The sequence below is a fragment of the Ctenopharyngodon idella genome, chromosome 3, assembly GCF_019924925.1.
Source record: "Ctenopharyngodon idella isolate HZGC_01 chromosome 3, HZGC01, whole genome shotgun sequence".
Taxonomy (NCBI): Eukaryota; Metazoa; Chordata; class Actinopteri; order Cypriniformes; family Xenocyprididae; genus Ctenopharyngodon; species Ctenopharyngodon idella.
Window position 1 is genome coordinate 2,678,555 of NC_067222.1, and position 15,300 is coordinate 2,693,854.

Consider the following 15,300-nt stretch of genomic DNA (forward strand, 5'->3'; position numbering starts at 1 on the left):
ATATATATATATATATATATATATATATATAACTATTAATATAAATATACACACACACACACATATTATGTAAACAAACTTATTTTGGATGCGATTAATCGCTATATATATAGAGAGAGAGAGAGAGAGAGAGGAAAACAGAAAAGGAGCACAATGTATTTTTAAAATCAACTAGTGAAATGTAACAGAACAGAACAGGTTAAGAGACACATTTGTGGAACTTTTGTCAACGGTGCTCATGGCGTGAGATGATCAAAAAACAGCAGGAGTTGCAGTGCTGTGACCACAGACATCTGTCTGCACGTGAACAGCTCTAGATCAAAATTGTCTGTATTTGTGAAGGCAATCATCACTTTTAATATTGTTTACACTTTGGTTTAGTTGTTTCTAAGTGGTCGGATATACGATTTTCACATATGAGTGACAAAATGGGCAGCAAAAATCCCACTGTTGGAGGGATCTGAGACCTGAATATCACAGAGACTTGAGGATGGGCTTGGGCCAATAAGAAACCACCTAGAAACCACTCAGAACACCCTAGCAACCACATTACAATACTTTGTATTATGGCAGAAAGATTTCCATGAGCAAGCACCACTCAGAAACTATAAAAACCTCACTTTTTTGAATGTAAAACAACAGCTGTAAAAGGTTCAGTGCCATTTTAATTAGCAATAAATGCGCACAGTTTAAATGTGTTTTGGGATTGTAACACAACTTCCTGTCTGTTAAAATGTGGTGACAATTTGTGGTTTCACTTACTGTCGCTGTTTTAGTACATAAAAATTCAGCAACTAACAAGACTCTAATGACAATAATCGTCATCTCATCTGGAGGTGTTTATTCGTAATGCAGATTAATGTGAAAGCATTTGACCATCTTCCGTTTATTCAGTAACACCGGTGGCTGGATTCAAACGTTTTGTAAAGATTTGTGGCAAGCAAATAACTTTGTGTCTTCAAGACCATACATGAAACTTTATCTGAAATATGTGGCGTCTGTAGCATGTATGACATGATGGCACATGAGAAAAATAATCTCTCTCATGATTAGGCGTTACTGTAAGAGACAGACTCGCTGTGTGTGGAGGGTTAAATCTGAGGTGTTTATTTTTTTGGCACATGAAGGTCTTGACTGTTTTATACATGTGGAAAACAGCTCCAAACAGATTTTAGAGCGAGACAGGTGCCAACACAACCATCTGCTTTGAGTTTCAGCTCTCTGTCCGATATGTATTCAACACCAGTGCCGTCACTTTATAACTGCATAGCAACGGCCTAGCAACCACCTAGAACACCCTAGCAACAACATAGCAACATGCTAAAAACCACTCCAAACACTTTAGTAACAGCATAGTAACAGCAGAGCGAACTCTTTAAACTCCCTTGCAACAGCATTGCAATGCAAAACCCTACCAACCGCATAGCAATGTCCTATCATCTAGAAACAAAAGTGCTTTTTCAGCAATAAAAAGTTAATAACGGTTGTGTCCGAAATTACGCACTATACATTATGTACTTACGCACTATGCACTTATGGACTATGTACTTATACACTGTGTTCTTACACACTATGTACTTATACACTGTTTTTACACACTATGTACTTACACACTATGTTCTTACACACTATGTACTTATACACTATGTACTTATACACTGTTTTTACACACTATGTACTTACACATTATGTTCTTACACACTATGTACTATACACTGTTTTTTACACACTATGTACTTACACATTATGTTCTTACACACTATGTTCTTACTGTGTTCTTACACATTATGTTCTTACACACTATGTACTATACACTGTTTTTTACACACTATGTACTTACACATTATGTTCTTACACACTATGTTCTTACTGTGTTCTTACACATTATGTTCTTACACACTATGTACTATACACTGTTTTTTACACACTATGTACTTACACATTATGTTCTTACACACTATGTACTATACAGTTTTTTACACACTATGTACTTATACACTATGTTCTTACACACTATGTACTTATACAATGTTTTTACACAATATGTACTTACACATTATGTTCTTACACACCATGTACTTATACACTGTGTTCTTACACACTATGTTTTTACACTGTTTTTACACACTATGTACTTACACATTATGTTCTTACACACTATGTTCTTACTGTGTTCTTACACATTATGTTCTTACACACTATGTACTATACACTGTTTTTTACACACTATGTACTTACACATTATGTTCTTACACACTATGTTCTTACTGTGTTCTTACACACTATGTACTATACACTGTTTTTTACACACTATGTACTTACACATTATGTTCTTACACACTATGTACTATACAGTTTTTTACACACTATGTACTTATACACTATGTTCTTACACACTATGTACTTATACAATGTTTTTACACAATATGTACTTACACATTATGTTCTTACACACCATGTACTTATACACTGTGTTCTTACACACTGTTTTTACACACTATGTACTATACACTGTTTTTACACACTATGTACTTACACATTATGTTCTTACACACTATGTACTTATACACTGTGTTCTTACACACTATGTTTTTACACACTATGTACTATACACTGTTTTTTACACACTATGTACTTATACACTGTTTTTACACACTATGTACTTACACATTATGTTCTTACACACTATGTACTATACACTGTTTTTTTACACACTATGTTCTTACACACTATGTACTTACACACTATTTACTTATACACAATGTGTTTACTATGTATTTATACATTGTAGTCATGCACTATGTACTCATGTATTCACTGTATGAATTTTATAAGGTTATTTTATCATTCAACATTGGAGTCTGAGAGTCTCTTCGCTACGCAATTAAAGTTGTGACAGTTGATTGCATGAAGTGTCCAATATTCCACACTTTTTTTTCTTTTTTTTTGTGGTTAATTAAAGGGATAGTTCACCCAAAAATGAAAATTTGATGTTTCCAGGGCATCCAAGATGTAGGTGACTTTGTTTCTTCAGTAGAACACAAATGATGATTTTTACCTCTAATACACCACTATGTCCAACTGCCTCTGGTTGGTGAGGTCTGAAAACGCGCTCTGATGATGGAAGTGATGTCTCGCGTGTATATGTCAATGAGTGCGAGCCATCATTTCCGGCATCAGGGCACGTTTTCAGACCTCACCAACCGGATGCTCAAGGCAGTTGGACATAGTGGTGTATTAGAGGTAAAAAATGATATAAATACTGTTCGGTTTCTCGCACAAAGCGATCGTTTAGTGTCTTAGGACATCAATGTGTCGTCACGAGCCGCAGGGTTTAATTTGGATTTGTCTGTGCATGTTTTTTTGACTCTTATAGATGGAGTTCCCATTGACAAGCATTATACGACTGACAGACCACAACGGTTGGAGTTAAAAATCATCATTTGTGTTCTACTGAAGAAACAAAGTCACCTACATCTTGGATGCCCTGTGGGTAAGCAGATAAACATCAAATTTTCATTTTTGGGTGAACTATCCCTTTAAGTGCTTCATCAGGGTATTTAAAGTGCACTTTTTCTTTTTGGAATTTTCAGTGTGAACACACTACTCACACACTATAATACTACAAAACGGCATAGAATAGTGCACAAGTACGTGAAGCTTCCCAGTTTGAGAGTAAATGTACTTTGATTAGTTACTTTTAAAAAGACTATTGGTTTGGTAAAGGGAGAATAGACTAGACTAGACTAGAATAGAATAGAATAGAATAGAATAGAAGTTTTTTTTTTTGCTGTTATTGTTCCCCTTCAGGGATCTAACAAAACATAAATAGAAACAAAATAAGGCCCCAATAGTTCAACACAATGCTCAGGCCTTCCTCAGTCTCTCTGGGCTGTCCTGAACTGAACCCTAAACCGTCTGCCCACCATGCAAGGAAAGCGATCCACAAATCACCTTATGGAGCCGTATGCTCCGGGCCGCTGCCAGCACGCTGCACGGCGCCATGGGACCTCAACCCAAACACAGGAAACCGAGAAGACCCACATTTTATGTTCCATACCTTTCCTTTGAGCTGCATCCAACAGGCACAATCGTCTACCTCGAACAACCCACCTCTATTTTCTTCTTGGGAATTCGGCATAAAGCAGTCGACCCTACACATTCCAAGACCGTGAGTTCAGCATGAAGACTGAAGCTGAAAATATTTTTCATCAAAACAACCATTTTCCGGGCAAAGTTTCGAATGAAAATGTTTTCATTTAAATGAGCCGGTATTTTATGCAAACTCGCCTAACGTGAGGTGACAGGCCTCATTTAGTGGATGGCGCCCGTGTTTATGAGCCTCATTATGTGAACCTGCGCGGCGAACGCTGCCAACTAATGAGCTCATTTAGATTAAGGTGGGCTCTCGACTCGGGGGTGGGAAAACAAACACACAGGTGACAAATTGTGCGGGGGGAACTGAATCTTTTATCACCGCAGAAACGCGAGCTTATGTCTTGAGCGATTTCCTTTCTTCTTGGCGTCTGAAGGCGCAGGCTAAAGGACCGGATGCCAAGTAGCGGAGCACTGACCAGCGGGGTTTCAGGAGAATGTAAAGGAGCGACTGACGCTTCGCAGGTGTTCCTTTTAAAAACCACGAGTGCCAAACAATTTTGGCGCGGCTTGTTGAGATCTTGGTGCCGATGCTTTTAGTTTGTTTGTCTTCTCTTTTCAGAGCTTTTCTTTTTCTGATTTAGACCTCTTTTTCCCCAGTCGCCTATTAGCCAACAAAACAGACATGCTCGCCCCCTTTTCTCCCTTTCTCTTTTAGATTTCTGTCCTCAATGGCTGTTTTTGGTGCTCTGCAGAATTTTAAATGTTGACTCACTTCCTCCATTTGGCTGTTTTTTCCCCCTGCAATCTCACAGCAAATTAACATATTGAAGTTCATATTATATTTATTTTTTAACAAAGTCATAAATTGCACAAATATCCAATTTCCAAAGGAAAATCTGCTTTTAGTTTGCTATAGTCTGCAGTTTACACACTGTGATGCAAAAGCAGTTTAGGGAAATCTGCGTCAAGACATTCTATCTTGACACAAGTCTTAATATTAACTTAATAAATCATAAACTGTTAAATGAAAACATTATTGCAATGCCCTGGCAAATCACAGAAGTTTTGCATGGGAAAAAATTGCATTAATAAAGTAAAGTTTAAAGTAAAATCTGGATGTTTCAACTTGATGCAATTTACACAGTTAAGTTGCAAATTTTTTTTTTGTCCAAAGACCTTAATAATAATAAAAAACAATGATATGACATCAAAAGTATGTCAGGTAGTATAGATCACTTTTATTGAATCCAAAAAGTTTTAATTATATTTTGCTATAAAGGTATTTTAAAGATGTTGAAGTGTCAAAAGGTCATACGGTTTAACCGTCCAAAGGTCAATACAGCCATTTCATTTGTGATTAAAATATCTTAAAATGTAATAAATGTATATATTTTTTATTCTGGCATGGTTTCATAACATCATTTATCAACATAGTGCAAAATGGTATTAAATTATGTGTAGAAGTCGTTGCTTTGTCATGAGAAAGAATGTCTGGAAAAATGAATTTCATTGATGTCATCTGGAGTAACCAATATAAAGGGACCATTTTGGATCAAGTCATGTGGTCAATATCATGTGACAGGATGTGACATCATTCAGACACCTGCAAAGGACCACATGGTCATGAAGCAAAGTAACTAACTCTCTTTTAACTATTTGAAAAATTCATGATTTCACTTGCTCATACGCATGTCCTGAAACATCAGGTCATTCGGTGCAACCGCTATAAAACATGGAAAATGTAATATTTTAAAAACTTGAACTAAATATAAAATGTTTTATTGTCCTTTTGCTAGCTAGCTAAGAAGCTAACTAGCTAGCTAGCTAGCTATCAGCCTGTTAGCATTGTTTGAAAATATCGTCATTCGGTATACCCAAAAGTGTCATTAGGTAAAACCGAAATTTTGGTTAAACCGAATGACTTTTTTGGTGACAAATTTTGTCCATCTTGTAAAAAATGACAAAAGCAGAGTTAATTGATTATAAAAACCACATAATCTCATTGTTAACACCTAATAACCCTGTTTTGCGTTCAGTATGCGCGTACTATTCTCATGACGAAATTCACGTCACTCCCACTGGATGCTGACCTTTAATGCCCCTTTCACAAGTCTCTGGTGTCCCCAGAATGTGTCTGTTAAGTTTCAGATCAAAATACCCCACAGATCATTTATTATATCTTGTCAAATTTGCCCCTATTTGGGTGTGAGCAAAAACACATTGTTTTTGTGTGTGTCCCTTTAAATGCAAATGAGCTGCTGCTCCTGGCCCCCTTTCCAGAAGAGGGCAGAGCTTTAACAGCTCACGCTTCGGTTGCTCAACAACAACAACAAAGCTGGAGAATCTCACGCACCCAAAATGACGATTGTCAGTAACAATGTTCAGGCTTATATTGTTCAAACCGGAGTCGGACACTGATGGAGAGACTCAGGAAGAAGTTACAACTTTTAGAATGAAACTGGACGTTCCTGAATGATTAGTGGATAAATTTATGTAGTTGCTGTGGAGTTGATTCATTTTCAAAATAATTAATATATCATACACTACAGGTAAGCACAATCTGCTGTGACGTCAAGTTGAATTGTGGGATATAGAGCTGCTTGAAGTATACGTCGGAGTAGACTCGCTCCCTCTGTCAAAATCGAGGTGACAAGGGCCTATCCACATAAACTTCCCTCACACACTTGACAAAGTGGAACTCATTTCAAAATGGTGGCAGGGATTCCCTCGAGGGGAAATGCTTAGGGAAGTTTGTGAGTGTATGTCTAAAAGCGAAGTGGAACGCACCCTACTTATGAGTAGACTCGCTCCCTCATAAAATCCACGGGTCGAGGGTCTGTCCAAATAAACTTCCCTCATCCACTTGACGAAGTCGAACGCACTTCAAAATGGCGGCATGGATTCACCCGAGGGGAAGTGCTTAGTGTATGTCTAAAAATGAAGTTAAACGCAGCCTATATCAAAGCTTGAGACACATAGCGTGTCATGTTGATCCACTAATAACCACCTAAAACAATGTAGCAATTGCATAGCAATGCCCTGATAACCTCCTACAACCACCCAGCATCATGACAGCATGAGCAGTCACCATTTTACTACAGAAATCTAGTTACATGTTATTGCTAAATCAATATAGAGCTTTGTTTACAAAGTAATCAGGATCATAGCCAAGAATGTTAATTGCAATGTGGTCTAATGGATGCCTTGCAGGTATGGAAGAATTTCAAGACTTCAGCATACTCCATTATGAGTATTCACTAACTCTTCTCATTTGAAATGGATAGTTTCCTCAACTAATCTAAACATCTTAGTTATTACTTCCTAGCTACAATTTCCTTTATCTTGCTCGCTTTGCATTTTACAAATTTATTGAAATTGAACAGTGGCGGGTGGCCTGGGGTGAGCCATCTGATATGAGAAAATAAGCAGAATTACAAACCTGTAACAGCACTGCTAGAATTACAAAAAACCAACAGTCGAACCATGATGATTAGTGATGAAGATGTGATTAGTGTTCTGGGAGCAGCTTCTCTACCCACTCGTCCCCCTGCAGAAATCCAAAGCGGGCCACAGTGGCACTGGGCATCAAGGGCACCTTGGATTTGCAGATGTTGTAGCTGATGACAGATGGCACTGGCAGGGGCAAGGGAGCGTCGGGACGGTGTTTGCACCAATCCAGTGCCACCTGCACCCCTCTGCCTGTCTACGATACCCGCAGCAATGGATGGACGGTGTGTGTGTGTGATGAGTCAGCTCTCAGGGAAATAAGCTCAACTCCAACAAAGGTGAGAACATCTGATGTGGATTGCTTCATTTGATCTCTGCATTTATGTCTGTTTCTGTGTCACAGGAATCAAAGCAGAGAAAAAACATGTTTGTGCTGATATTCTTTGCATAATGCAAAGTAAATCTAGAACTGGCATTGCATCCATTTTCAAAGCATCAGCAGAAGGGCTCAGATTCTGATTGGATGATTGCTCAGTCCCCAATGGGTAAAGACACAAGAGGCGGACACAGAGAGCATGACACAAATGACAAATCGCTTATTAATGTGGACATGTACAGCCATGGGAACAAAATCTGCTCTCATATTTGAGAGTGGCAAGACAAATAGGCAATGTATGTGAGGAAGAGAGTTTTGAAAACTCGAAGAAATGGCTATGCTATCTATTTTTTTCCTCCACATTTGACTTGGGCGTTTATTGTAATTAAAGGGATAGTTCACCCAAAAATGAAAATTCTATCATCATTTACTCCCCCTCAAAACCTGTATGAATTTCTTTGTTCTTTTGAACACAGAATAAAATATTTTGAAGAATGTCCATAACCAAACCACTGACTTTCATAGTATTGCCTAACTATCGCTAAGTAATGTTTAATACACTTTAAGCTCTATGAATTGCGTCGGTGACATGCTATCAATTACCACATGTAATCATCCCCATGTAAAAATCGTGTTTACAGTAATGCACATATAATGGAATCTATAGACCTTATGTAGCCCCGCCCCCTTTCATCGCTGCACTAGTTGGCTGAATCCCAAATGGCACCCTAAACCCTCACGGTCTTTCTCTGAGTCCGCACTTTCGTGACATAATGCCGCTTTGACTGCCAGTGTCATGAGAAATCGAGTCCCCCCAGGAATCGGGTCTCCTTTAGGACCCAGGCGGTAATGCCTGATCAAAAGTTGTTATTGCAATGTCTTGACTATAATTACATCCTATTTAACTATTGTATTTTTTTTTTTATTTTTTTTTTTATAAAGATAAGGATTGTTGCAACATACTATGTTCTGTAAAAGTCATTTAATATTAATTTTACACTGTAATAGCAATGTGGTATAGTATATAATAATACTATAATACATTTTAATAAATTAATTGCTATGCTAAGTACACACAAACATCATTCATTTGAAACATGCAACTGGGAACTATTTGGAGCAAAAAACATACCTAATATAAGCTAAGCTAGCAGGCTAATTGGGTAGATGTACGCTATGCTAGGACATAAGCTAACTAAAAAACAGTAAGAACAAGAAATGCTTGATTTCACAACCTATAATTTCAGTTATATACTAGTATATGAACCATATATTTTAAAAGACATTAAACTATATAAATCATAATGTGACTTTTGCAGGATTTATAATCAGGCGCTAAAAATACTACCCATTAAAAGTCTGTTGAACCAATGGGTTCACTCAGGTTCCTAAAAGAGACCCGATTACTGTGGGGACTCGATTTCTCACCACATCGGTTTATATTTCCACAGCATGAAGGCAAGAAAAAAAAAAGTATAGCCAAATATTGTAAAGAAATTTTGTGATTTCTAAAAGATTCCTCGGATTCTGGGCCAAAATCTGTAGTCTTTAATCGCTAGTTTGGCGTTCGCCAACAGCTGATTAATGGCCATTGCGATAAAATTTTACCTACGATGAAATTCTTTTTGTACAGAAGAATTAATGTAAGTTATTTAATAAAAATATAAGCTGCACATTTCTTGCTTTTAAACCCTTTTCACAATCTTTCCCCATATTTCCAGTGTCAACACAATTTTTATGTCTTAAGTGAAAGTGACGTGTAGTTTGTTAACAAACTAAGGTGCAAATTAAAATGATTTTCAACAGCATTAGATGAGCTTAACTTGTTTGAACCTGAAACATTCCTTTAAATCTTGTCTATACCTTGATTACACACTAATGTTCACTGAATATGGATCATTGCTTCAATCCATAATTTGATCGATGAAAACACTATAATCAAAAAACACAATTACGGTAATAACAGCTTGGATGATGAGGTTCATGGGTTAACAAGCCATTGTGCTTTAAAATCCCAATGCTTATTTTTATTTATTTATTTATTTTTGCCTGTTAAACAAAGCCAAAAGACACGGAAAATGTTTGAAAAGGAGCCAGAGTGAGTTATGACTAAGTTTCCCTAACTTTGCATCCCATTATTCTCTCGTCCGCCTCTAAAATGCGGTTTTCGGTCTCCCGCGGTGACAGAAACACATTATTAACGGGAGCTCAATGTGGTACATCCATTATTGAAAAGCTCCCCGCTGAACATGCTCCCCTCCTGAGGTGCTGCTTTCACGTGTAGTTCTTGCTTGGGTTCGTTCCCAGTTTAGTGAAGGGGAATCATTTAAACAATGACATGGAGACTTCCAGATCCGCCTGCAGGATGAGAACATGAGCAATGTCACACTCTGCATGTGCACTGATCGTTTACTTCTGTCTTATATGGAGTGGTCAAACATCTCTACAGTATGCCTTTGTTCAGAATGGCACACTACCATACCATATATTCTGCATATGCAGTTCTGTGCCAAGAGATGCAGTATACAGCAGCACACTGAAACAGATCCTGTATCCCAAAATGCAATGTGCTCAACTTGACTTTCTATTTCCAGGGTGATGAATGAGCAAGTGATATCAAGTCATTTCAACCCCAAAACACCTACTTCTTGACATGGGCTGCTAAAAGAAAATTTTTTAAGAGATTTTTAAAAATCCTAATTATGGCAGCTCACTTCCGCCACAAAAAAAAAAAGCTTTGGAAAATCTTAATTATGAGATGAAAAGTCAAAATTATGACATACTAAATTGAAATTATGAGATTAAACAGTCAAAATGATTGGCCATTGTGTTCACATGCTCAACAGATATGTCTGTGATTGGCTCGGTGAAGAGCGTCAAAGATGTTTATTTACATGTTTTTGAAGCGTTGATCATTGTAGCCAATCACAGACATATCTTTTGAGTGCGTGAACACAATGGCCAATCAGAAGAATTCGCTCAACAGCGCCCAAAATGATAGGGGGAAATGCTGGTATCGTCACATATATTATTTTAGGTCCCCTTTAATATTCTTAAAGGGGACCTATTATGCAAAATTCACTTTTATAAGGTGTTTGAACACATATGTGTGTCCACAGTGTGGACACACAACCAGCCTATAATGGTAAAAATCCACACGCTCTTTTTATAATCCCAATAAGTCATAAACAGTCTCTCCAAACACGCAGTTCCAGATTTACAGAAGCCCCGTTCATGACTGGTGACGATCTGCCCTATTAGCATAGATACCGCCCTGAGAGAGCTGCAGCAGTCCCTCATTTCTGTTTACTCGCTGTAGCAATTACAAATGTTCTGTTATTGGATGTACTAACGAATGTAAGAGTCTCAGCATCATGGACTCTCAGCATCTGAGCCACTAATGACACCGTAGTTGAATTTCAGTTATGAAGGAAATGTGCCGAAGAAAGTCGGCAAAGTGTTATATATTTGCGCAGTTCATTTTACGCCGGACTGCTTCACAAACGAGGGCCAACGTTGGAATTGCACAAAAGATTAACATGACGGCACATGCTAGTCCATGAGTTGAATCAACTCCACAGCAACTACATAAATTTATCCACTAACTGTTCAGAAACGTCCAGTTTCATTCTAAAAGTTGTAACTTCAAAGTCTCTCCATCAGTGTCCGACTCCGGTTTGAACAATGTAAGAATGAACACTGTTACTGACAATCATTTTGTCTGCGTGAGATTCTCCAGCTTTGTTGTTGTTGAGCAACCGAAACGTGAGCCGTTAAAGCTCCGCCCTCTTCTGGAGCAGCAGCTCATTTGCATCTAAAGGGACACACAAAAATGGCATGTTTTTGCTCACACCCAAATAGGGGGAAATTTGACAAGCTATAATAAATGATCTGTGGGGTATTTTGAGCTGAAATTTCAGACACATTCTGGGGACACCAGAGACTTATATTACATCTTGTGAAAAAAAGTCCCCTTTAATTTAGGTTTTTAGAGCCATTCTAAATGAAATCTACATGTTTTAGAACATTAATTTAATAGTGAGAGGTGAAAATATGGAAATCTGGTGTTCAGTTTTTCCATATGTTTTCAGAGTAAATAATAAAACAGGTAAGTCATATTGTGAGATAAATAGTCCCATTTATGAGAAATAGTCATAATTGCCTTTTCATCATTTTATTTAAAGACAGAAATGGGCTTCCTACTGTATACTTTTTTGGTTTACTCCTGATATTCAGCTGTTAGCTGAATAATAAATTGCTTGTGTTGTTCCTCATTTGTATGCTGCATTGGATAAAAGCATCTGCTAAATGACTAAACGTAATCAGTGAACAAAGCATCATTACCAACAAAACCACATAGCACTTGAAAATGTACGTATTACAGGTCATCCTGTGCACATTAAAAGCATGAGAGACTTCATGTTTGCCGAAATTCCCTTGGTTGTTCTCCAGTTATTGTGGGTGGGGGAAACAGCAGTGAGCAGGAATAGAACCATCCCATAATGCAAGATCTCCATGAATTTCTCATGAGTCAGTTGGAAATGTGGTGGCCTGTAAATATTTAATCATAAGGCCATATGGATGGTCTCTTTGGATGAAATCGCAAGAGCAACATAAGAGAACAAACCTATCCATAGTGCCTATAACTGACCTTTCTCATCTGTAGGAGTTTGACTAATGGTTATAGCAAATGCTGGTTGGGTAGACATGCCAAAGGACAATGTTTTTATTACAATCAATCAATCTATCAATCTATCTGTATTTCTGTCAGCAAATTATTATATAGCAATACTCATAAAGTCCCTTGGCATTAATGCCAGCAGACGTGATTTTCTCAGAAGGTCGCATCTTTAAAGCTTCTCAGTTGGCACCGATCACCGGTGTCTAAATTAAGCCCTGTGTCGCGCATGGCACACTGCGGACCCCTCTCAAACCCTCCTCAACCCCCCGCCATGGGAACTTTTGAGTTATAATGATGCGCTCGTCGCGACACAAAAGCTCTGACATCTGTCTCTCCAAGAGGCGCATTCTAAAGCTGCTTGTTTGTCCCATCTTTACATTTTTGAAAAGAAATCAAAACTAAAAGAAGAGTAGCGGAAAGAGAGGAGGGGTTTGTGATAGAGAGGGAGGGCTGGAGCGATTAAAACAAAGGCCTTTTTCTTCCTCCGAGTGTTTGCTGGTTAATAATCCAAGCCTCCCATGCTGCGTTCCAGAAATTCAAAGCAGAGTTTCTGCTCATCTGCTCACTGAAGCTGGCATGGACCATTAATAAGAACAGAAGTAGACCACATGCAGCCCTACGGGTGAAAGAAAAGCTCAGGGAAACATCTAAGCCCCCTTAAGACTCTTCAAACATGATAATTCATCCATTCATCAGCAAATTATGTGAGGACAGGAACTCTCAGTTTGTCTGTAAAATAAACTCATCGTAGTATATAAAGCTTCACTTTTTAAACTTTCACTATTGCTTGATTTAGCGGATTAAGATCACATTGTTCAAATAAACAATTAAAGTGACTGATATTAATATTCAAGCAGAGTTGCTTTGTCTGTTTATTTACTGATTTACCAATTCATATGGAAAATTATAGTAAGGGTCAATGACGTGATGGGTCATTTTTTTGTCCAAAGGCCTTAATAATAATAAAAAACAAAGATATGACATCCAAAGTATGTAAGGTAGTACATCAAGATCTCTTTTATTGAATCCAAAAGGTTTTAATTATATTTTGCTACATATAAAGGCATTTTAAAGATGTTGAAGTGTCAAAAGGTCATTCGGTTTAACCGTCCAAAGGCCAATACAGCCATTTCATTTGTGATTAAAATATCTTAAAATGTAATAAATGTATATATTTTTTATTCTGGCACGATTTTATAACATCATATATCAACATAGTGCAAAATGGTATTAAAATTATGTGTAGAAGTCGTTGCTTTATGAGAAAGAATGTCTGGAAAAATTCATTTCATTGATGTCATTCGGAGTAACCAATATAAAGGCACCATTTTGGATCAAGTCATGTGGTTAATATCATGTGACAGGATGTGACATCATTCAGACATCTGCAAAGGACCACATGGTCATGAAGCAAAGTAACTAACTCTCTTTTAACCATTTGAAAAATTCATGTTTTCACTTGCTCGTACGCATGTCCCGAAAATTTTGTCCATATTGTAAAAAATGACAAAAGCAGTGTTAATTGATAATAAAAACCACATAATCTCATTGTTAACACTTATTAAAACTTCAAAATTAATTATATCTCCATTATGTTTTTTTTTACACTTTTAAAAACCTTATTTGTCAATGACCCATATATAGAATTAAATGATAAGTCAGTACAAAAAGAAACATGATAATTTTACATAACTAAAGAGTTGATCAAATTCAATGATAATTGTAAAACTTGTGTTTTTACTATTAAAGATCCTAAATTAAATTTAAAAAAGGAAATGTACATTTAATTTTACAAGTATAATGCTAATTATAATTTTCTTTAGGATTATAAATGATACCAAAGTGTTGTTGTTTTTTTGTGTGTGTGTGTGTTGATTCTAATACTTTGTCGTTGAAATTGAACATATTAATATGACAGAAATTTTGGAATAACAGGAAAATAAAAATCACAAAGTTATTAACCACTTTGATATTATTAACCTTGTTATCTATCTATCTAGTTCACATCTATCTATCTATCTATCCAGTAATTTTTTGTAATTCGTGTTCTATTGTATTTTTTTCTTTCTTTAAAGTAATTCAATTAAATAAACATGCAATGTGGCCAAAAACAGCAGCCAGAGATTTAAAATCGGCCATCATCTTTGTTTTTCTAGTATGGTCCGGACTCTGGGATAAACAATACCAGAGGGACCAGATCCATTTAAGACCTTTATTTCCAACAATAGGATCCCACTGTGCCGCTAAACTACCGGAAAAGATTTAAGGGTCCAGCATTCAGGACACACAAAACCTCTGTGGATTGAAATAGCATTGTTAAAGCCCCCCTGAGGTGATGATTAAACTCCACACGAAAATGATCAGGGAGGAGCGAGGGTGGAGAAAGAGAGAAGACTCGTCAGTCCCACAATACTGACACGAACTGCCCATAACACTCAAATTGAAACCAACACATCTAAATATATGTTTCCAAGTACATATTCTCACTAACAGCACAGAGCTGCACAAACTGGTTTCTTGAATATGACAATGAGTTCACTAACTCAAATCACCTCCATAGTCACCAGATCTCAATCTAATAGAGCACTTTTGGGATGTGGTGGAACGGGAGAATCTGCAACAAAAGTGTGACACAAATGTCAGTATATGAACCAAAAACTCTGAGGAATGTTTACCGCACATTGTTGAACCTCTGCCA